At 37.9% G+C, this 24,333-nt stretch overlaps 1 protein-coding gene across 1 annotated transcript in view; it reads left to right on the top strand.

Annotated features, from left to right (window-relative positions):
- The window catches only part of LRRC4B (leucine rich repeat containing 4B), a 1,817,755-nt gene that overhangs the window by 473,102 nt on the left and 1,320,320 nt on the right, over positions 1–24,333 (top strand). Inside the window, exon 3 of the mRNA XM_044059307.1 lies at positions 7,855–8,034. The gene's annotated coding sequence lies outside the window, so the exon portion shown is untranslated. The remainder of the gene's footprint in view (positions 1–7,854; positions 8,035–24,333) is intronic.

Here is a 24,333-nt window from a genome sequence, read left to right as displayed (position 1 = left end):
ATATTTATTATGTGCTTGGGGCAGCATTTTGAGAGATGTGCCCATTTTTAAGTGTTAGGTGTCCAAGGGGGCAGTGGTTAGCACTACGAGCTTCTGAGTACCAAATGGAATTTGCTTGCTAATCCCCTGATTAGGGCTTCAGCTTGAATTCTTTCCTCATTTCTTTTTATACATCCTGATGAACCAAATTAGTTTCTTGCAAGTGAATAAAGAAAAGATTGTTGTTTGTTTATACCAGTACGCTGCCTACCCAATGTACTTTTTGTCATCAGAGGTGACACACTGTAATATACAACTACCCTTGTATAGCAACAAAGCTAAAGAAAGGTCATGTAGACAGAACAAAGGCAACAACTTATTATACTGAAAAAGATACAACCAGATTAGCCTAGTCTTTCTGTGTAGAATCATGTTTTCACTGTTTCAGGCACTATGGATATAGGTAAGGAAAAAATCTCAAACTACAAATTCAAACCCTGCAAAAACTGCAGTGGAACCCTTCCCAAATTTCTGAAAAGCAATGCTGTTCAAAACAGTTAGCCTCTTTTTACTGATCCAAGTTTCTTGTACACTTACCCTGCTTATTCCAGCTGTCACTGTGTAGAGTTTGTTCATTTTGTTTCCCACACTGCACATTTTCCTAAGCTATACCCCATCCTTTGTGTAGCCTGACTGATTTTTGTACCTCTTCTTCCATCTGCCCTCTTTCCTGCTATACCTGCCGGATGGCCTCTGTGTTCTACTTACTCTTCCTTTCTCCTGTATCTCTTCCACCTTTTACAATACCAGTGACAGTTCCTTCAAACTTCTGGCTTTTGACTGCTTACTTCCTACAATATATAGACTCGTATTATGAAAAGGGAGACAATGTAACATGAATTTTTTCTGCTAGTATGTTCTGTGTGTGCTCCTGTGGTATAAGTTTGTGTGAGGAAGGGTGTGTTCTATTATAATGTGGTGAATTTGTGTGTATTTTTGTGTAATATTCTTCCTCATTGTGCCAAACTGTAGTACTCATAACTTCATCTATATTCAGGGGAGAAAGAGAGAGAGGAATTATTAGAAAGTATTTGTCCCGGTCCCCTTCAATAAACACATCACACCGAATAACATTTTGCAACCTTGTTTAAACTTCCATAGACTTGTTGTTAACCAATATTTATTAATTTCAACCAAAACATGATACAAGTGAAAACTACATCCATGTAACATTAACATAGGTCAGTGTAACCCCAATCATCCTGATCAGTAAGCAGCGTCCATACAGCCACTCACTTACTTATGAAGCAGTGTACCACTCACTTCAGTTACCATTTAATGAATTACACCTCCATCCAAATAAGCAGCTTACTTCCACCTGCTTATTTACTTAAGAAGCAGCATAAGCACTCACTTTCCTTTCCCAAGTTATTGACTTGAACATCCAACGCCAGAGGGGGAACAGAAGAGGGCAATCTTGCCTCTCTTCTCCACCCACCAGCTTGACCAGGCTGTTCCCCCTCTCTTCAACCAACTTCCAGTAAGCTAACCACTATTATGGCATCTGGCCAGACATCGTTTGATGTACCCCATCCTTTCTAAACAAGCTCTAACAGAGTTATCACCTCCTAAAACCCTTTCACATAACTAACAAAAATCGCCAGTTATCTAAACGGCTGAAAACAAACCACTGATCCCTCTCCTATGCTAACATAGCAAACCATAACCTCATAACCTAGCATAATCACCGCACATAAACTAAGTAATCCTTTCCTCCTGACCTATGGAGGCCCTGCCATGATTCCAAGGGCAATACCAGCCAACTGGGCAACCAAACACTAAGCCCACTACCACTAGAATCACACACAGGCCATTGCATACAATCATGTTGCATTGCAACCCCATTTTATCACCCAATTAATGTAATATCCAAATGAGATCTCTTTAAAGTTAGTGCAATAACAATCGTAATGATTACCCGATCATTACCATCCAACTGGACAACCAGTACTAAAGTCACTGTCACTTGAAACCACATGAGGGCAATAGCAGACCATGATGCCAAATCCCAGCCACATTTCATTGTTTAATATATAAGAGAAGGAAATTTCATTTAAAATTCATCTGCATAGCAATCCTACCATCACACTAAATATCCCTTATAAGCAATAAGAAGTTTAATTGACCATCATGGCATTCTAGCAACAACCACCACAAGCCATACCACTTCCATATTAAACAAAATACAATGAACTCTAATCCCCAACCACTCCAGCTGCACCTCCTACATCTACTTAAAATGAAACCCCAATATTCAACATCCCAGTTGCCCTTCCTTCCATATAACCAGCCACCAGCCCAACATCCCCCAACTGGACCTGCAAATATTTAAAATCCTCACAAAACATCCTCAGTTTCCTCCAACAAACCACCAACATAACCCCCCAAATTATATTCCCCGGCCAATTACACCTCAAATGGAAATTTCCATCAAACTCCCTATCCATCTGCCAAAAGGCTTGACCAGGCTGATTGCCATGTAATCACCTGCCAAATGCACCACAAAACCCTAAACTCAAACCAGGTGAAGCCACACAAGTCTAAAGTACCACTAGAAGCCTAAATTGCCCAATGTCACCAAAAACAAAACAAGGTCAGTGACATGCCATCATGCCTATCTGCAGGCACTTTATCCACCCAATGGATATATTAATGACCAAAATGAGATTTACTTTCCTAATGAATCAATTGCCTAGTGATCCCATCATCATACTCACTATCTATTATAATGGAAGAAAACATCTGTCAACCAAAAGCACCCTGTTAATGACCTCAATACATCCATGAAGCAGTAACTGCACAACGGAAAGCCAAATGACCCTCCATATACCAACCCCAACCAACTTACTTTAACAAAAGCAATGTCAGCCAATTTTCACCATATCACACTTACACTACACACATATGAGCCACCATCCAGAATATAATAAATTAACCTCACCCTGAAACCCATGAAACTGCAGTAATTGCAGCTAAATCCTCTTCACCAACTGAAAACCCACCTTGCTCACAAGCCTGAAGCAACTTACTCAACAATCTGACCAACCAGTCTCCTACGCCTAGTGGCTGCAACACAATTTGACCAAGCTAACACCCCCCCCACCATAAGCTTTATTATAAAACCTGCCCCATGGTCCTGCCACAAGCATCTAATCCTAACCCAAACCTGACATGCCTCAGCTGACAGCACCAAACCATACCACTGTCATATCAACCAAGTGAAAATGGACCCCATCCCCCCCGAATTCCTCTGTGAAACTATGGATGCCTACTAAATTGAAACCACCTTCAATATCCCACATCCCTTCTCCAGTCATCATACCCTTCCGATGGACAAGCCACACACCAATCCTCCCAAAAAGTATGCCCCAACCCTGCCCGTCACATTTGCAATTCAATGTAAATCCCTATGAACAATGCAATGTCTACCAAAAACTCAACATACTTGATCAACTGTTTACCCTTGGCCCTCCCTTTAAAACTTTCATTTCAATGTGTCACCTTCACATTTGATAATGAGCAAACCTTAAACATGTGTTAGAAAACCCTAAACTGTGCCCTGCTTTATCATTACAACTTCAACCTAAACAATGAAACACCTAAATCCTACCTATCCTCATCACTCAGTCACCTGCAATGCCCCTCAAACGTTACCTACCCTTAAAAGATGCACATATAATATACAACCAATTCCTCATGCCTCCTACACAAACACACACACACACACACACACACACACACACGCACACACTGCACTGCTCTGTCTATCCTTCACACAGTCTTAAAGCCCCACCCATTACTAACTACTGCAAGGGAGACCATTGCCAACTCCTAAAATAACTGAAACCCATCTACAATGCCCACCAAAATGTGACCCCCAACTCCTATTGTGACTCCACCCAGCAGGTGGACAACCCCATGCCTGCTTGACCTCATCCTTGTCTGTACCCTGACTACTCCTCAACCACACATACTCTTAAATACACAGTTAGGTGATTACTTGTGACCTCATCATGCACCATTCCAGCGTCTGGAACATTCATCCTATCAGAATGCATCTCCTTTCAAATCCTCAAATCCACTTTGTTCAGGCCACTGCATGATGCCTACTGCACTTCTCCCATCTGCAAATAAATAAATAAATTCTCTGTGCACACAAGCCAAGAATTTCGTAACATTGAAACACTGCTAAGGACCCCTGCCACCCCTCAAATCATCTTGCTTCTAGTGAAAGAACATACTGCAGAAATCAGTATCAAGATATGGGAAAAGCAGCACTCTAATATCTTCTCCCCTGCAGCCAAAATGCCAATGGGGCTACAGGTTTATCCCCTTCCAATTACACATACCAAACTGCAAAGTCACTCAAATTCATTGGCAACCCCGAGAGGCACACCTCCACCCTACCCAAGAACACCTCATTGGCCCTCTTCAAACACAAATTAACAGCTGGATGGATAACCATAAATTCACTTCAACAGTTTGACCCTCGGTCCCTCTTGGAGAGGACAATATGTGCTGAGTATGGAAATAAGGGTTAAACTTGGATAGCTTGTAAGAGGCCCTAGAGCCATTAGCCAAGTAACTTTCTGTGATCCTATGATTGTTGTGACCTACCCCACCTGGGGGAACCTCAGACTCCCCAGAAACAATCCTCAACCTTGCTTAACCCTGCCCCAACATATCTCTTTCTCACTTACCCATACACTACCCCAAACTGCACCAAATCTGAGGTGCCTTAATGCGCACTGCATAAAGAAAGCTAATCTATGGCCTCATTGTGTGCTACTCCAGCAACAGAACATCCAGCCCAGCAAAATCCATTACCTTCCAAACCTATTTCCATCTGGCCACTGCCTGTGCACCACCTGTGACCTCTTTGTGCACTTTAGTGACTGGGACATCCACCGAAACAGCCTCCATCACCCTTTGAGCCTGTGTCCTTAAGGTCACTGACCAATGTCCACTTAACTTCCATACCTCCACAATATGAAAAAAAATATATATATAGTAAGCACCTTGCCTTTATGAGAATCACAGATTTGCTAGCTAACCACAGTTCCATGAAATTTTACCAAAATATGAGACCCAACCTAGATATTCTGTGCCTAACCTGGTAGTTATATAATTTCCCAGTTGCTTACTGACCATCCATGCAGAAAACAAAAAAAGGAAGGGGGCATTCCTACAAGTAAAATCTGCAGCCAAGAGGCCAGTCAATATAAAACTGGTCCCTGCTATCCTACCTATCAACTACTTAGATCCAAGAAATGTGGACAAAGCCATAACTAAAGCGGAACAAAGGCCCAAAAAAGGGGGGCACATCTAAATCGGTCTTAAGCACCTAGAAAGCTGAAAGAACAACACGTTTTCCATTGGCATTACTCTTGAAGGAAATGGAGTATACAGGCAGATGTCTGCCATTATTTCTGACCTTAGCCCTCAGTGAAAAGTTAGTTATTTCCCAGAAAACTACAGTTTACTTCTGCCACCATTAGCATACATTTATTGAAGGTTATCAAGTCTGAAACTCAAAAATGAGGAATGGACCAAAAATATCAGCCAAAAATCTGAACATTCTGAGAAAATCTGTACAGTTGAGAGGCAACTAGAATAAGACACAATGACAGACTCAGATGTGCAAAGAGCAACACTGTACTAGCAACCCACAAAATACCCCAAACTGTCACCTGCGAGTTTGATGAGCATCACCCCACCACAAGAAGACACGAGACACAATCCAGACACCAGCAATGTCTCTCCAAGCTGCACACCCTCCCCCCAAACTTGCCCCATGGCACAGAGCACAACAACCCTTCAAATGGAAGAGGAAACAAAAAGCAAGCTGGGCCAGATCCCCAAAATGACAAACAGCCACCTGACAACTGCCTTATGATATTAATTTATACCAAGACAATGTTCACATATTTCTAAATATCTCAACAACCCAGTAATGCAGACAAAACTTTTTAATCTCATATGAAAGCTCTCAACTAGATGAAGAAAATGCTGCTGACAATACATAATAACATATTACAAACAACAAAGCCTCGCCCTCAGATCTTCAGACTGAACGACTACCTCCAGAGTCCCTAACCATAAATCCTTCAAACTGGACCACCAGGGCACTGAACAATCTAATAATCACAGACAATGACACTATGTTATACAACCATAAATAGTAGCACATCCTCAAACCATGACTACTAACATTGCCTACCTCTGCCCTGCCACAAGGCCAACATCACCATAGCAGCAGTACCTAAGGTCGTCTTGGACATAAACCTGCACTGCAGCAGGTTCACACCAAAAATGCGACTCCTACTCCAGTTTCACTTGCCTAAAACCCTTTAAGCCCCTCCCTACTCATACCTCATTTTCTCCCAATCATCTTTCCTACCTATTTAACCCTATCCTCTCTCTATCCTCTTAATTCCTTCTACTCTATCTAGCTGCACTTGAAGATGTCCCTGGACAAATTGGTCTGTTCCAAACCTCATATCTCACGCTCAAAATTATGAAATGTTAATGAGTTTCTTTCTGTACACCCTCCCCCAACATCCATACTGCATAGATTTGAACAGTTAACCAGAAGCATGCTGTCAGATGACTACCTATAAAGAAACACAGATGCATTGTGATACTTTGTGATGCACCCAGGAAAGAGAAATAGAATTTGAGACAGGAATTTGGAGGACTGGCAACAACAACAACAAAAAATGTGGCTATCAGAACAGATTGCATTTCATTTAGTATCTGTGTAAAAAGAGAATTATAAGACCAAGCAAAGGCTATGGTACATGTCCACAGATATAGGCTTTAGTAAAACCAGAGTTAATGCTGTACAGAGCTTTGGATGACATACGATTGAAAGCAGTTGTAGTGATAAAAAAGGTATAAAGCAAACTAATTAGGATATTAAGGTGGATTAAGAGAGTATGAAGTGAAGCTTATGGAACTCAAACCTTTTACTGGGAAAGAGGAAAGATATGGGAAAGGAAGGTAATAGTTGTGTATACAAGGCAGCAACAAGCATCTCTGACAAGACCTTTAACATAGCGAGACAGCTTTAAAAAAAAGCAACGGAGAAAGGAAGATCTCTGTTGCTTTTTTTAAAGCTGTCTCGCTATATTAAACTCCTTTAACATAGCGAGACACTTTCTAAAAAGCAACGGAGATCTTGCGATCTCCATTGCTGTAACAAAAAAAAAAAGACTTATACTAATGGAAAAAGTCCGGGCGGCCGGACCTTTTTTCATTAGTATAAGTCTGATTTACAATGTGCACGCTGATCAATCAGCATGCACATTTTGGAATATTAATGGGGGGTCGTTGTAAAATAAAAAAATAACTTAGTACGTCTTGGTGAAAAATTAGGAAAATGGCATAACAACTCATCTGCATTAACTGCAATTCCCAGGAATACCAGTGACTTGTACTCTCCTTCAGCCAGCATTTTATGATGGTTGTGATGATGATGACTCTGACTTCTGCCTGTCTGTAATACAATACTAAATAGAATAATAGTATGTCTCTCACATTTTAGCATTCTGAGTGAAATGAATTGGTCATTGTATTATAACTAAAATGACTGAAATTGCTTAGTATCTTATGGAATGTGCTTATTATTTACGGGCTTTATAGTCATTATGTGAAATTAAAATAAAAATTTTAGATTACTGTAGGCAAGTAATTACTATCACATGACAATTAGGTGTTATCAAGTATAGTAATCCAGTTACAGATAATGTCACAGATACAATGTATCTAGTGAGAGCATGTTTAGAATTCACTTACTTTGTTGTATTTTTGCAGGTGTAGCTCAAAGAAAACATTTTTTTAATACTTTCCTTTGCCAAATGGGTGGACTACAGGATTGATTACTGAGAGAGGTGTCTTATGAATTGTTTGAAGTACATTCAACATCTTGCAATATTACTTTCCTTTCTTGAAGGATTAACGGAGAGTAATCGAGATACTCAAAAGGCTCACTTGGTAAGTGCAATTTAATAGTGAATGGTTACATTATTCAAAATGTGATGAAAAGTTGTCTACACCACAAATCAACTAAAGTATGTCGTTTTTCCTAATTACCATATTTTGCATGCATGGTTTTGATTAACAGTCTATTATTCTGAAAGAAAAATGTTTACCTTTAATAACCCAGCTGTTTAAACATTTACTTCTTTCAAAAAGTACTTTAGAAATTAACTGGGATTTCAAACCCCCTTTGGTTCATCACCAAAGTTTCTAGGGGGTCTTACCAGTATGATTGGAAATCTTTCTAATTTGACACATCAGTGTAGTTGTTTTGAACAAAAAGCAGTGAACTGGTGCTTGATTCTATAAATTCTTAATGAAATGTGTGACATAAGACATGCAATTGTTTTATTCTGATAAACAGTTAATTACTGTTTTTTACAAATTGAAATGAAAAGCATACCATAAGACCTGAGACTAAACAATGTACTTCTTGAAACATTTAATAATTATGTAGAAGAATTCTTTCATTTATAGCTTTTGTGGTCATCATTGTGATCATGTACTTTTGCAGCAATTTTCTATTTTTTTTAACATCTTGATTACATTCAAATATTTTAAACAATGACACAGATACAGCTATATTAATAGAAAAAAGAGTTCTAATATAGTCATTATTTTTATTTAGAAGCAAAAATAATGGTCATTAGGGCAGTGCTCAACCTAAATTTTTGTTTTACGGACAGGCCCTGATTCCCAAAAGATTTGATCTTAGTGTAAGTGACCACTTACACTGAGAGCAACTGAGACCAGGTGGTATGGAATCCAGTCCTCATAGTAAGCTTGATAATAGGTAGGCTTTACACCAAAGTAAGTCAGGCACACTGATAACAGGTCTTTTGGAATCAGGGAAGACACTCACTGAGAGCAACTCTTAGGAACCTGGCTCAAAATCTCAAAATCTGCTGCAGCAGACTGGACTACGGCTGATGATGAATTGCAGAACTCTGACACGCTGTTATGTTCTGCGTGTACTTAATGATAAAAGCAAAATGATTTGTACAATTCATATGACACTCATTGCACATACAAGGAAAGCAGATCCACATATTCTGATTTCAGATTAGTTGATGCTATGAAAGCAATTATTTTCAAAAGACTTTGTTTATGGAAATATTTTATTGTATGCATTTCTGCATTTTCCCCTATCTCCCACATGATTAAATCAATTGGTGAAATGTATTTTACTCTAGCAGGTTTGTTTTGTCAACTAATGTAATTATTAGAGAAACTATCAGTTCAGCTTAGCATTAACGTTTTGTAGCTATTCTGCAAAATCACATTAGCATCATAAATTACTTGGCATATAGACTACTGCTTTGAATGCAAAACAAGCATTTAATGCTCCATTTTCATCTGTCTGTTAAGATGATTTACAAAACATCCTAAGCAAAAATTACCAATAAAATGTTATCTTTCCTTTTCAGAAATTTGGATAAGGGTGATGCTTTTGACCACATGGGAATCTGTATCATATCTTACAAGTATAGCCCTGCTACTATGACCATTCTGCTGAGAGCTGATAAGATCAATGGTCCCAAAATAATTTTTTCAGCCACTGTAATTCCTAAAAGAAAGTAATCCTGTCCAAACTGTTGAAAATCCTGTATGCTTGATTTTAAAATGGCATTAGTTCCTGTAAAACAAAGTTATAGATAATAAAATATGAAGATAATTCAGATGGAGGTGAAACTAAGGGTAAATAAAAAAATATTTTCTGTATGGTGATAAACTAAAACAGTGAAAGAACCATGCTGAAAAATATACTTACAAAGGACTGATACCTTTATCAGCTGATGTCATGTAATGTAACATAATTAAAACTTATGAAATTATGAACATTTACATCAAAGTACCTTCCTCATTAGTACAGTGGTGAGCAATCTCCACATATTACATGGGAAACCAGGGTTCAGTTCCCTTATAGGGAGTAGCTGTACTTTTAGGGGAGGACTTGGCATAATGGTTAAGGTCTTTACCTCACAAATACAAAGTACAGTGTTTGAGTCTGATCTCTGATTATTAGTTAGGCTTGTAATAGTCTGCATACTGATAGCTGATAGGTAAATACCAGGCTGTCATTATGTTTCATGTATTTTTACCTGTTTCCATTTATTTCAATTAAAGAATATGACCATTTAAGCAGGAAACAAGTCTGGCTTCTTCCATGCTTCCATGTAAGAACAAGAAGTTAAGTTTGAACAAATGAATTTTATTATAATAAGGATGAGGAACTGGACATATGCTTGACAGGGTCGTCATCTCCCTGCTTTGTCCAATGTTCTTCTTTAATCCACCCCTATTTGTTTCTTAAATTCTTTAAAAATAATATATGTATGGAATTTAAGTGCAGCTGAATTTAACAATACGAGTTCCTGCTTGCACAACCATAACTTACATTCTCAATGACAGTAACAACAACCTGACTTAAGCAATATCTAATCTCTTAACAAAACATAACACCTCACATAGAACAAGCAGAAATGGTACAGGCTAATAATGAATTTCTGGTTAATATAACTGATATGAATTGCAACAATATTCATATGCCAAAACAAATCTTATATCATTTGGGGATGCATTTTTCAAGAAAGTCTTTTTTCTTCATTGCGTACACTCTAAAAAAGGACTTGGCATCCCTTAACAACCCTTCTTAATCACCTTTCTGGATGTTCTCTCCTTTGTTGTGTATTTGCCCTCAGTGGAATAATGAGCTGAATTTTACCTTGTCCTTCCAAAGCCCCCCTTAATGAGCTGTGAAACTAATGTACCATATGCCCTTTCCAGCGAGAAGGATACATGCTTCCTTATTTTTATACACTCATAGCCTAAGGAATTGGACAGTTGTCATCCAACCTGAATGGGCATATTATTGAGTCCTGGCCTGCCTTGACCAACACCTATTCACCTCTCCCAAACTTGTCAGTTTTTTTAAGGCCATTTCTCCCCATTTGCCTGCCACCTATCAACCCTCTCTTCCTCAGGAGCCACCATGCATTCATCTATTAATGGTTTTCTGATTAGATTTCCAACATATCCACTGTAGCAAATATTGGCATGCACATTACCACACGAGCATTTTGTGTCCTCCCTTGGCTTATGCATGCTGTCACATGTATACTATCACCACCTTGGAACAGCAATATCATGTCCCTGGCCCTGTGGCTATTAGCTTCTGTTTGCACAGGAACAATTTTGCTGACTGAAAATACCCTTTCCTTTTCCACAGAGTATGTGAGACAGTGTAAGCCACTTATTCCCACCCTCCTTTACTATGTTCATTTGATACCTGAGCTGCCAGTTCAAACTCAGCTCACCTAGGTCATAGTAAGGATTTCACCTCTGTGTACTGCACAACCAGAGAACTGGTCGGTTTTTGGCACCTTCAGATAAAAGTGGATCCACATATCCATAATTAATCCATTTCCCTACATTAATTGCTGATGTACTGTATTTCTTTCATTGCCTAATAACTTGCTAACATTAAAAGCCTCATAATATAAGAGGAGGACCATAACTAATCATGTTCTGTAAGTGCTACAATTTGGGCTGACCTCATATAAGCCTTTTATGAGCAAAAATCAGTAATCATTACCCAGCAGTAGTTTGTGGTCTACCTCAGTCATATAGAGTCTCTCCAGTCCTTTAGCAACCTGGCTGACAGTCCATTACTTAGTAAAGTTATGCGTTAGGCATTCCTCAAGCATGAAAAGTAAAACTCAGCTCTGCCATGTTGACATTTATGGTTCTCGTTGCTTCACGAGACTCTACTTGAAATCAGATACCACAAAACTTAGCTCCAAAATCAGTGGCCTGTCCTAAGCAGGTAAATACATTAAGAATGTCTTGAATGCTTTAAAGACCCTGTGTGTTTTCCTGGCCCTGGATATCTAAGAATCCTCAACAACCAAGGTGCAAATAATTTACGGTCTTGCTAACATTCTGTTGAATCTCTGTGAATTAGAATTTTGATTCAGAGCAGTGCTCAAAACATGTGCAACTGGAAGTGGGGCAGGCTGTCGACCATTCCATTAAACTTTACTGGTAAATAACATGCTGGAAAGGATGAATAAATCTTCAGTGACAAGTGCTAAACACCTCAAGAGGGCCTACCATCTGCTAAATTTGGATGTTTTCTTGCTTGAAATATAAACTACTGCTTGTCTGACAGAATCGAAAGTTGTTTTTTTTTTGTTGGTGAGCTCTTTTGTGATACAACTGAAGTTGCCAAGATAGGCATCAGTTACAGAAAAATAATGTATTTAGGAAGTATCTTGCCCATTGTCAGTGGTCAACAACATGTAATCTACTGCACTAGAGTAAGTACCCATCCCCAAAGATCCAGCTCTGCCATTGTACAGTTCTACTGTTATTTCTTTTTCCAGAACAAAGCTCTAAAACCAGCTCTGTTACTTCCATTTTTTTTTTAAGTTGCTCCAAGTCTTTCGGGTTTCTAATACCATGACTGGAATGGAGCCCATTCCTAAGTCAAAGTATGATTACATTTTATGAAATTAGTATTGTTTCAGTCTTTGATGTAAGCTGGAAGTGCTCTTCACAGCACCCTTGATGTGTTCAGTATTGACTCATTCTGCAGTTCATACAGATTTACATGTATCGGTAACATATGTAAGTATGATTCTAATTCTTTTTTTATAAGACCCATTGATCCTACTATTATTGGAACTGTGTATCCTTCTTTCAAATTGCCCTCATTTTTGCTTGCAAATCCTGGTATTTTATGACTTTGTGCCGCTCTACATAAAACACTGTAGTCACTGGGTGTAGCAGTTTCAATGATTGATGCTACTTTTGTTTTCTTTTCATGGACGACTAGATCTGGTTTTCTCGCATCTATTGTTTGAACTGTAGGTAATGGGTGATCCCATGTAATATAAACTTCATTATTTTCTATAATGCTTTGTGGCTCAGGATTACAATTTCCAGCTACTTCAGTATTATAATGTTTGCAAAATCCCCAGTGCAACAGTCCTGCCACATTATTATGCCTTTCAGCATACAGTCCTTCTGCCAGTAGTATATCACAACCAGCAACAATATGTGCAACTTTTTCCAGTTCTGTTTTACAAAACCTACATTTGTCTGTTTCTCCCATATGTTCAATGGACTTTGTAAACCAATGCATACACAGTCCACTATCTTGGGCCACCAATATTAACCTTTCATCACATCAGTGTATGTTTATAAATGTACCTCTAAACTTGTGAACACCACGTTACTAATGGCTACTCTATTTATTTTAGCCATAAATATCTGAATTTAAAATGCACTCATTCCACATCACCACAACTCATTTATTTAATTAGTAAATTATCTTCAGAAGACCTACATTGTTCTCAACAGACACGAGCTCTGTAAACAAGAACATACCACACAACGGAAATGTTACAGCCATTGCTTTATTTTACCAAATGTTCATATGCCTTTTTGTTTTGTTTTTGTTTGATTGTTTTAAATGCCATTGCACATATCAGTCTGGCAATCAAAATATGTTTATTTCATCTTTTCTAGCAATAGCTATGGTCAAAAATGAACCACTGCTTACTGCATGAGGATATCCCTTTGTTGAAACAAAAAGCCATTGCTACTATACCTCATATTTCCTAATATGCTTTAATTTATCATTAGCAGTGAAAATATTTCAAATCTCGTCCAGTCCTGTAAGCAGTTATTTACCACTGATGCTTTTATTAAATATTCTGTAACAATATGCTATGTCATCAGTTCCTTAATAACTCAGTAGCACAGTTTTAAGTAACTTTTGCATTTTTCCAATAGCTGAGTTATATTTGTTCCTCTACTAAGCAAACTTGTCACTACCTTACAGAAAATTTTCAGTGGCAAAATCTACTACAGCACCTATCTGTACCTTTGTTTTATAGGCCTTACACCTCACTTTAGGCTGATAGAATTCCTTACTACACAGACTCTATTACTTACTTCTCCTGTTCAAACAAATAGGCTAGACTAAATAAGGGATATATATATATATATATATATATATATATAAAACTTTAGTTATAAAAGAAGTATTATTCAAATGAGCAACTACAGTACATTAATGTACATTTTTTGTTTAATAAATCATTTTGGAATGATTATTTTCTTTACATTTATGGCAGTATTCTAAAACTAATATATTCGTTTTGCATACTTATGCTTTTGAATTCATTATCAATAATTTTCATTAACAATGCAACATTTATTTATTTATATTTTGTTTATAATTTTGTATTCATGAACTTAATGAGTTTCCCATAATGAATTATTTTTTTTAATGGCAAACTGGGGATACAGGTTCCATCACAGAGATAAAAGAAACAAATACACACACACGCATACATACATATATATATATATATATCTATATACACATATATCTATATATATATATATATATATATATAAATTATGTATGTGTAAGCACAGAGTAGAATGATTATCATGTACTTCATACATATACATGCCACTGAAAGAAAACAAATACAGTCTACAAAGACCTTGAAATTATATTTTTACTAGACATAATTTAAAAAGTAGTCTGCACATTATAAACAATTTCAAAGACTACAGTAAAATATTTTAAGGTATCTTATGTATCATAATTAAGAGCATTCTTCTTACAACTTTCTCCTTGCCCATTTTTGATTTTACAGATTCTTTTCTGTCAAAAACTGGGCTGCTTTCCTAAAATGCCATTTAATTGTGAACATGCTTACAGTATAAATTGGTTACTTGAAATAACTCCTTGAAAAAAATGCATCCAAAGAAAAAGTAAATGATTTAACAGACTTCCTAGAACAGTGCAACTTCACCTTGACCTAACAACAGTGTCTTCAATAAAATAATGGCTTATATATGTAACTTCTAGCATTTAAGACCAAACTAAAAAAGTGATTAAGTTGCTGTTGTAACCAAAAGGAATCTTCTGTTGTACTTTACTGGAAACTATTTGATAATTCACTCTTCTATTAACTAATTCTGAAACTATATAGTAAACTGAAACTCAATATTTCTTTTCAAGAAAGTTTGATACATCCTAGCCTGTACTGAACCATAGAGGGACAAAGAACTAATTATTAGCAATGTGACCCAGGTTTGGTTAGTGGCTTGGATGTCTTAGGTACTGACAAGGAGCAATGCATATGCCCATCCCAGCGGACAATCTTTGTCTAGACATTGCCTGTAGGGAGGCAGGGTCCATAGAGGGAGATGAGTCATCACATGTAACAGACAAACATAAGGGAGGGGATATACTAAGGGTTAAGGCATACATGAAAAAAATCCACTGGTGAAAACAGTCAGTGGCACAGCCCACAGAATTCCCTTAGTGTTCACTACCAGTCCAACCTTTGAATGGTGGTAGTCCAATGGCAATAAGAGAGACTGGTAAACCCACTGATATATCAAGGTAGCAGGGTAGCCAGAAAGTAAAAGTACAAAGGTAAGAAAGTTTAATTTGTCTTGTGGTCATGCTATAAAGAGTAGTCAGTCCACTGGTTGCTTCTGAAGTACATTGCTGTAGACAGGCTTAGATTCATTATGAATTTATCATAAAAAGACTTTTGTGGATAATTTGTTTAGTATTTATGAAAAATGTTGGTTGGGTGTTGATGATAAGCATACATTTTGGCTAAAATCATTTGGAATTCCAGATGTTTGACTGAGTATGTGGGAAGTGGAGAGAAAGCAGTGTGACTTTCAATGCAACCTGGTTAAATAGGTTTGGAGCCTATTGCTAGATATCTTAATGGGAAAATATGACATTGGTTCTTTCCTCTTGTGGGTGTCCAAGAGTGCAGCAAACAGCCAGTGTAAAATTAAATGTTTGTGTTTTAATTTTAACAGTATGGAAGCACTGAGAAATTGGTAAGCATGTTGTTTATACTAAGAAAGAGAGGTCTTTATTGTGCAGCCCCCATGAAATTACACATGGATACTTCATACTAATCTGGATTTGCATTTATGGTTCACTTATTTATTTATAATTAATTTGAGAAAAAGCATGCTGGCAAAGATTAGCCCAGTAAAATGAACATAAGATTATAAGCCATCTGGATGTCTGAATGAATGTATAGATCTTATTTGCATTGAAGTCTTAAATTTTGGATGCCCACCTTAGGTCCATTTGATGAGGTCCACTTATTAATAGAAATAGTACTGATTAATACCCAATTGTCTGGTCTAATATTCATTTCTTGAATGGCAACCTGCCTACTCAGTGGCTTAGGAAAACATTTCCATTGGCTGGATTTCTCCACCACTTCTGCATCCACAAAAGACATATAAGTATATCTGACATGTTTTAGATGGAACACTATTAATAACTACTTGTTTTGACTGTGTAAGGCATGCATGAACAGATGGGGGGAGTTAATTAATATGAACATTTTTGAAGCTATATCTTTCCGATAAAATATGGCAAGAGATTGTAATGTATTTATTTACCTCAGACATAGGATGAAGGCTGTACATATTAAGTATCTATCATTGGTTGTAAAGAATTTCACTGCTTTTCTTAACTGTGATTTTCTAAACAGGATCAAGAAAGGGACGGCAACTGGTGAGCGGGGCTACATAAACATCTGACAATTTTGTTACTGGATAATGGCACAGGTGTTGAGTTGTTGGGTTTGACAGATAATGATGTGGAGCAAAGATGGATGCACTGTTTATGGATCTGAAGGGTAGGTATTAAAGCTTGAATGCAGCTCTGTATGACTTTGTTTCGAGTGGCGTATAATTTCCTGTTGTGTGTGAAAGGTTTGTACAATTAATTGAGAGACATACTCTAGATATATTGGTATGTATAAGTGGAACAGAGGTACTATACTTGGCATAATAAGAAGACAAAGTAGGCCTGCCTTTACTGTTAACTCATAGGTAAGTTTGATAGGAAGAATTAGGAAAGTGGGTAAGGACTGGAAGACATTGTTTACTCATAATGCTAATGGGTTGAATAATCTGATTGGGAAGGCAAAAACTCTGAAATATTTACAAAATTTGTGCCCTAAGATTGTGTTGTTACTAAATACATAAATCTAGCTATCAGACCGCTGGTATCTGCTCTCTTCACTGTTTAACACCTGCTGCCTGAGATAGCCAGCTCGTCTGACCTGGCCTAGCTACATCTCTGACAAGTGACCCATCTTGATGAACATGAACACAAATATTTAATGGATCTATAGAGAAAGGGTGTGTCATCCACTTTCTCTTGTTTTCATATCAAGAATGTGCCCCTTTATCATGGAGGAAACCAAGAAAGATAAAAATTATTATGTAGGAATAATAAGTTATGCATGAGAAATCCAGTTTAAAATTTTTTTAGTGTTTATTTCCTGTCAGGTACCACATTGTAGGAATTTAGGGAGGTAATAAAATTAATGGTAGCATTTCAGGAAGGGGCAGGTACAGATGTAACAAGGAACTTGGGTAGATTTCTAAACTGTGGAGATGTCAGAGATTCCTTGAAGTGTTCAAATTCCGATTTACTGAGGAGATGCCTAGGGGATTATACTGAGGTCATGACATTGACTGATGATTGTAAAGCAGCACATGAGGTCTTCATTTACAGTTATTCAATGAAATGGAGATTGAGCTCTAAGAAAATGATATAAATACTATGATAGAGCACATATATTGGAAGCAAGATTCATTCAGCATCATAAACAGATCTTTATTTGCTTCTATGGATTGTCCTTTATGGATTTGAAAACATTTGCATGAAGGGAATCACTGGTCATTTCCATCTATTATTTAAACATAGAAAGGTCTGGGAAATGGACAAGGCAGCTCATGATGTCAGAACAATGATTAGAACTGTTTTCCATGTTAAGAACCTCAAGTCAGCCAGATGGAGTAAGTGTTAGCTTCTCTAACACAAATGTAAGATCCTAATGAGTGGCCACTGGTTTATTTGGAGGCCTCTTATTTAAAACCTCCTTCCGAGAACATTTGCCATTAGACTGCCTTATTAGAGGAGGATCTACAGGTAGAAATGATGAAGTGGATGATAAAGGAACCTTGATGGAGGAATAATAAAGGCTACAGGATAGTAACTCACGCAAATATTGTAACACCAGAGAACAGCTAACTCTGAAGGGGTGGTGGTTATGTCATTGGCACAAACTAGAAAACCTTTTCCATTTGGAAATATGATTTTTCTGTTAGCAGGCTTTCTTGTCTCCATTAGTACCTGGCAGTCAACTGAAAATGATTGATGTCAGAATATATTAAACACCTCTGGGTCTTGTGTGGAAAAATCCAGTCTTTGAAGAAGCTTGTGGTAATTGTCCCTGGGCATTTCTGAAAGAAAGGCAAAAACAGTTGTCTAGGCCTGAAGACAGTCACCACAATGATTTTGGGGTATTCCTTCTGAATCTTCAGAAGTACACTGAATATTCAAGGAAACGGTGGAAAAGGATACAAGAATATTCCTGTCCAAAGAAAAGAAAAGGCATCTGTTTTCTAGGCCTTCTTACATAGAGCCCTGGAACAGCATCTTGCCAGATGATTGCTCAAAGAGGAGGCAGAAGGGTCTACCTGAGGAGATCCCACAGATAGATCAAATGTTGTAAGACCCCCCCCCCCCCGCCTAAGTTTCCATTCATGAGGGTTAGCCCGGGTCCTGATCAGCTTGTCTACTCATACAGAATGTAGGATGCCTGTAGAGTGGAATTGTGTTGTGAAGCTATAACCCATGCTAACACGGCTAGTCTGCAGAGGAGGTATGACATGGCTCTTCCTTGCTTGTCACCAGTTGAAGAGGTCCCAGGTTCTAAAGATGGTTCAGAGAGTTAATTGCCTTGATCACAGCAATCATCTCCTAGATATTTATGTGCTTGTGTCTGTCCTTGGTATCCCACACCCCTTGCACTTGTATCCCTCCTGAAACTACTACCTAAGCAAAATCTGAGGCATCTGTGGTGACTGACTGCTTTAGAGCAGGAAGGGAAAATGGGAGATCTGGATTTAAGAAGATATGTTATTTCCACCAAAAGTCTTGCCAGGGATATCATGAGGATTATAGATGCCATGGGACCCAAAATTCTGAGGTATTTCCTTGAAGTGACTGATGTCTGATTGGAAAACATTAGCCACAGATTGAATGAATATATATATATATATATATATATATATATATATATATATATATATATATATATATATATATATATATATATTGTTTTCTGTGGAAAAGAAAAGTTCTTTGAACCGAGGTGCGTAGCTGACATTCCAGGAACACAATCCTATGTGAGGAGTCAAGAAAGACTTCTGAATGTTCTCTTGCAATCTCAGTTTGTATAAGAGATTTCTCACCTGAGAGAGACAGATGTGTGACACTTTGAAAAAGACTCTGCAAAGATAAGCTAATCAACTAAAAATGTGGAAAAAAATTGATGCCCTGTAGCCTGCAATGAGCTATAACTGGAGATAGACACTTTGTGAACACTCTTGGTGCAGTGTATAGTCCAAATAATAAGGTAGAAAACTGAGAATGTGATCCAGACACTCAAAACCTTAAGAAATGTCTGAAATCTGGATGAACAGGAATGTTGTTATAAGCATTTATTAAGTCAAATGTTACCGTAAAAACTTGAAAAAGGGAGAAAAGAGAAGATTTTGTGAAGTGACATCATTTTGAATTAGGGCACTATCACAAACAGCTTTAGGAACTAAAGATCCAGAACTGGTCTCCAAGCATCTTGTTTCTTTGGCACTTGGAACATCCATGAATAAAATCCCTTCCCCACCTGAGAAGGGACTATATTAGAACATCGAAGTTTAAAAACTTTGAATGTTCTAATATGGACCCTAAAACAGCAAATGCTGAAAATAGCGAGGCTGAGGAACACCAAATTTTTTCCTAGAGAAAGAATCTGGTTGGCCGTTTCTGTGGTTTTGCTATTTTCTGCACTGTGGTGGAAATTTACGGGTCGAATTCAGTTAAGTGTGTGATTGTGCAGACGTTAGGGTTAGGGCACGGGTTAGGTGAGTTAGGGTTAGGGTGCAGGTGAAGTGAGTGTGCGATAGTGACAGACATTAGGGTTAGGGCGGGGTAGGTGAGTTAGAGTTAGGGCGCGGGTCAGGTGAGTGTGTGATAGGGATGGACCTTAGGGTTAGGGTTTGGGTTAAGGTAAGTGGATAGATAGTAGTGTATGTGCAGTTTAGTGTAGGGTAGATGTAGGATTTTAAGTGTATGTGTGTGGATTGCTGTTTTCTGGTGTGCTCGGGTTGTGTGTGTGTTTCTCGGAACATCAAATTTTTTCCCAGGGAAAAAATTTACTGTTCCGGGTGTTCGACATTTTAAGCTTTTGCTTAAAAGGGGTTGATGAATTAGTGTTCGCTTTTCTAAGCATTTGCTAATTTAATATAGTCCCCCTGAGAAGGAGGAACTGGTTCTATCATTTCTTGAGACAGCATGTGATGAAGAACAGGAAGAAACAAAATAGTTCAGTCTGGATATGAGGAATGACCCCCCCATAAAGGAAGAAATTCTTCCCACTGCCATCTGCAACCTTAATGGATGATATTCAGAACCCTATTTGTCTAAAGCAATCTTTTGCTTAAGGTAAAATTTGAGATTAAGACTTTCTGGAAGAAAACAGGTGCTGGAGGGTTATTGGTTTTTAAGGTCTTTTCAATAGTCATTCAGACATATTGTACTGTCCTTGGTTTTGGGAGGTTAGCGATTTCTTTTTGGAACTCCCTTGCCAATTCTTCTTAAATGTCTTTTTAAATGAATTCTGTTGAGACTGTTTGTTCTGTCAGAGAAGATGGAAAATCCATTGGATGGTTTGGAAAAGGAGGCCTTAAAAATATTAAAGATTCCCTGAATCAGCTTGTCACTTTCATCACACTTTTTGATCACCTCTGCAGCAGAGTGGAGAAACAATAAATCTTTCTCTATTGAAGAATTTAAAATCTCATTTTAACATCAGCTGGAAAGTTCTGAGAATGCTGCTGTGCAACACCCCTTAAACAGTACTGATGGTCATAGCCCGGAAGAAGTATCTACAGAGTCACACTCATACTTTGCAAATAACGAGTAGTGGCGTGTACAATAGAATAAAATTATTTAAAGCAGATTTTCCTCACAAGAAGAAACTGTAGCTAAAACATTCCTCATAATTCACAATTTATCAGAGCAAACTGTAACACATAAGCATGACAACTCAAAATTTGAAAACCAAAATTTAAGAAGTATAAACTTTTTCTCCACACTTATTATTAGTTTTCCAATCTTTATCAGAAAGAGTAGGATTGGGTCATGTTTGGGAATGAAGTATAATAATTTTAAAAGACTGAGTAACTTTATAGATCCTATCTGCTTTTCTGGGGACAGCTGGCTGACTAACAGGTAAATTGCAGGCAGTAACACACTCATCTTCTAAGGCTGACAGAATAAGTAGAACAGGTGCAGGTTTGGAAAATCCTTCTGTAACAACTCATAGTATTTTCAGAGGGACTGAGAAACTTCAGTGTTCTCCTAATGAAAACACTGGCACATTCTAGCAATAGCCTCAGAGAAAAAGAACCCCCCACAGGAGAATCAGAAACCGAGCTCTCCTCTTGGTCAGAATCAGAAATCTGAGGTAAGAAAACTGAATCTTTCCCTGCATTTTTTTGTTCAGATTCTGAATCCTGAATATCTTTAGGAAAAGAAGAATCTTTCTTTTACCAGAAACATGCATGAAGTATCATTAGTTTGAATTAAACCATGCGTCAGATCCAATAAACTAATCCTATTTCAAGAAATTTGAGGAAGAGTAGATTCATGGTTGGTTTTCTGTTTCTGACAGGAAAAGTGGGACCAACCATATTACAAATGGCAGGAGCTGCTTCCTCAGGGATGGGTATAACATTCTGACACAACAGGGAAATGTTCCCTGTTCCCTCTCCCAGGGCCAACAAGGCTCCCCCTTGCCTATTGAGTGAACAGTCGCAAAGGATGTGGTTAACCCAAAGGTCCACAGTGGCTGTAGGTGCTACACCAGAGGGTTCAGATGTAAAGGATGAATGGTCTAAGGTGCAACAAATGAGCACAGCAGAGTCACCCATCCACAGCTGAGGCGAACTGCTAGTCTGCAGTGAAGTCAAAGGCTGATTGCTTAACTTTTTATTTTTGTGACTGGAAGAAAGAATGACCATGGGACCAATAGTCTTTTCTATGGTCAAGACAAAAAGGGTGGTTATTTCCAGGGAAGACAAGCAACACATTTCAGTAAAATTACCAGTCCACACAACTTACTTTTTTTTACAGAAAGAAAAGTAAAAGTAGTTTCAAACACTTTGCCAGCCCTGCCAAGGAAAAACTAATACAATTTCTCCACCGCAAATATGTTTTCACTTAGTTAACGCTACTTCTAAACTGAGAGAAAAAAATCAGTATGTCTCGAGACAGTCCGTTAAAGCACAAAACTCCTAACTTTAAAATAACTTTCCTGAAGATGAAAGTAATAAAATATCAGATAATATAAGAAAATTGATTTTTTCATCCAAAGGGAACTTATCTGCCCAACAAAGACAAAATCAGTGCCAACTGTATATCCTAGAAAGCCTCAGAGGGGTGTACTCTTCTGTGGCTGGATAGCTCTGAAGGGTTTTGGACCCAAACTCATCTTTCACTCAGCTCAGCTTGAGCTGCCTGATAATTTTGTTGTGTAGTAGGTGCCCTAAAGCTTTGGAAGCTGGCTGGCTATTACATTATTTCAAGGATATAACCCATATAGCTAAGGCTTGTGCAACAACAATCAGTATGTTGAACATTAGACAAAATAAGAGTCACCAAAAATCCTACCATAGAAAGAATTCATTAAATTCTAAGTCACAGAAAAAGAAAATGATCCAAACCACATTACCACATTATCTGTCTATATATACACATATGTATACACGGATTCACTTCATAACACTGAAACTTCATAATACTGAAAATGACAAAACTTCATAATACTGAAGACCAAAATACTGAAAGCTCAAAATACTGAATACTCAAAATACTGAAACTCAAAATACTGAAAACACATATTATGCATAAACTCAGCTTAAACAACATACATCATAGCAATTTCTACCAAATATATGAAGGGGGGCAAGCCCCCCTGCACCCCCCACACCCCCTGCTAATTATATATATCTACTCCAAGATTGCACTTAACTACACTATGTGCAATCTTGGAGTTGATATATTTAATTAGCAGGGGGTGTGGGGGGCTTGCCCCCCACATGGGGGGTGCAGGGGGGCTTGCCCTCCTGCATATATTTGGTAGAAATTGTTATGATTTATGTTGTTTAAGCTGAGTTTATGCATAATATGTGTTTTCAGTATTTTGAGTTTCAGTATTTTGAGTATTCAGTATTTTGAGCTTTCAGTATTTTGGTTTCAGTGTTTTGAGTTTCAGTATTTTGATATTTCAATGTTATGAAGTGAATCCGTATACACATACATAAATATCCCATAGGGGAGAACTGCATTCCATTGAAGTACCTGGTATCTGCTATACTCAGGCTCACTCCACTTCCTCCAATTTCCGCCCACCTCCACATTCTCTACACTTATCCCAAACCAACCTGCAGCCACCTCAGTGCCACCAATTATAAAATAGTGTACAATCCTTACCTTTGCCCCCCCTTCACACCCCCACTAAGCACTCCCTACCTTTTTCTTTCTTTCAGCAAGTTTTCTTCTACATTGTAACTTGATAACACCTCCCTCTTCAACCAACCCACAACCAGTCAAACCCTCTCTAGCCTTATCTATCCCTATAGTGCTTTTTTTAGGCCGTGCCAAGTTGTTAAACCCACCAACATAACAAAAAAGAAAAGAAAAATCACTCATGACTATCTAAAGGTACTACTGCTTAATGCTAGGAGTTTAAATAAAAAAAAAAAAAAAAAAACTGCACCGTCTGGAAGTACTCCTCACCCCAGAGAATGCAGACATATGTGCAGTCTCAGAAACATGGTTCAGAACCATGAAAAGCACCCCAGCTATCAAAATCTGCAATGCTTTTCATATATTTTGATCCTCTTCAGCTCAGGATAAAACAAAGGGAGGCGGTCTCATTGCTTGTAAAGGACAAGTATATTGCTAGACTGGTCCAACAACATAAGTCACTTGAGCAGCTCCATGCCCAACTAACCATAAGTGTGAACTCCTGTCATATACTTGCTAGCTACAGATCCTCTAACATGAACCAGGAAAACCAAATCTCCTGCCTAAACCTATTG

This window comes from Protopterus annectens, chromosome 17.part0 (assembly GCF_019279795.1).
Source record: "Protopterus annectens isolate FY-2018-M chromosome 17.part0, PAN1.0, whole genome shotgun sequence".
Classification (NCBI taxonomy): domain Eukaryota; kingdom Metazoa; phylum Chordata; order Ceratodontiformes; family Protopteridae; genus Protopterus; species Protopterus annectens.
The sequence above is the reverse complement of the archived record's forward strand: the minus strand, read 5'-3'. Positions and strand labels throughout refer to the sequence as shown.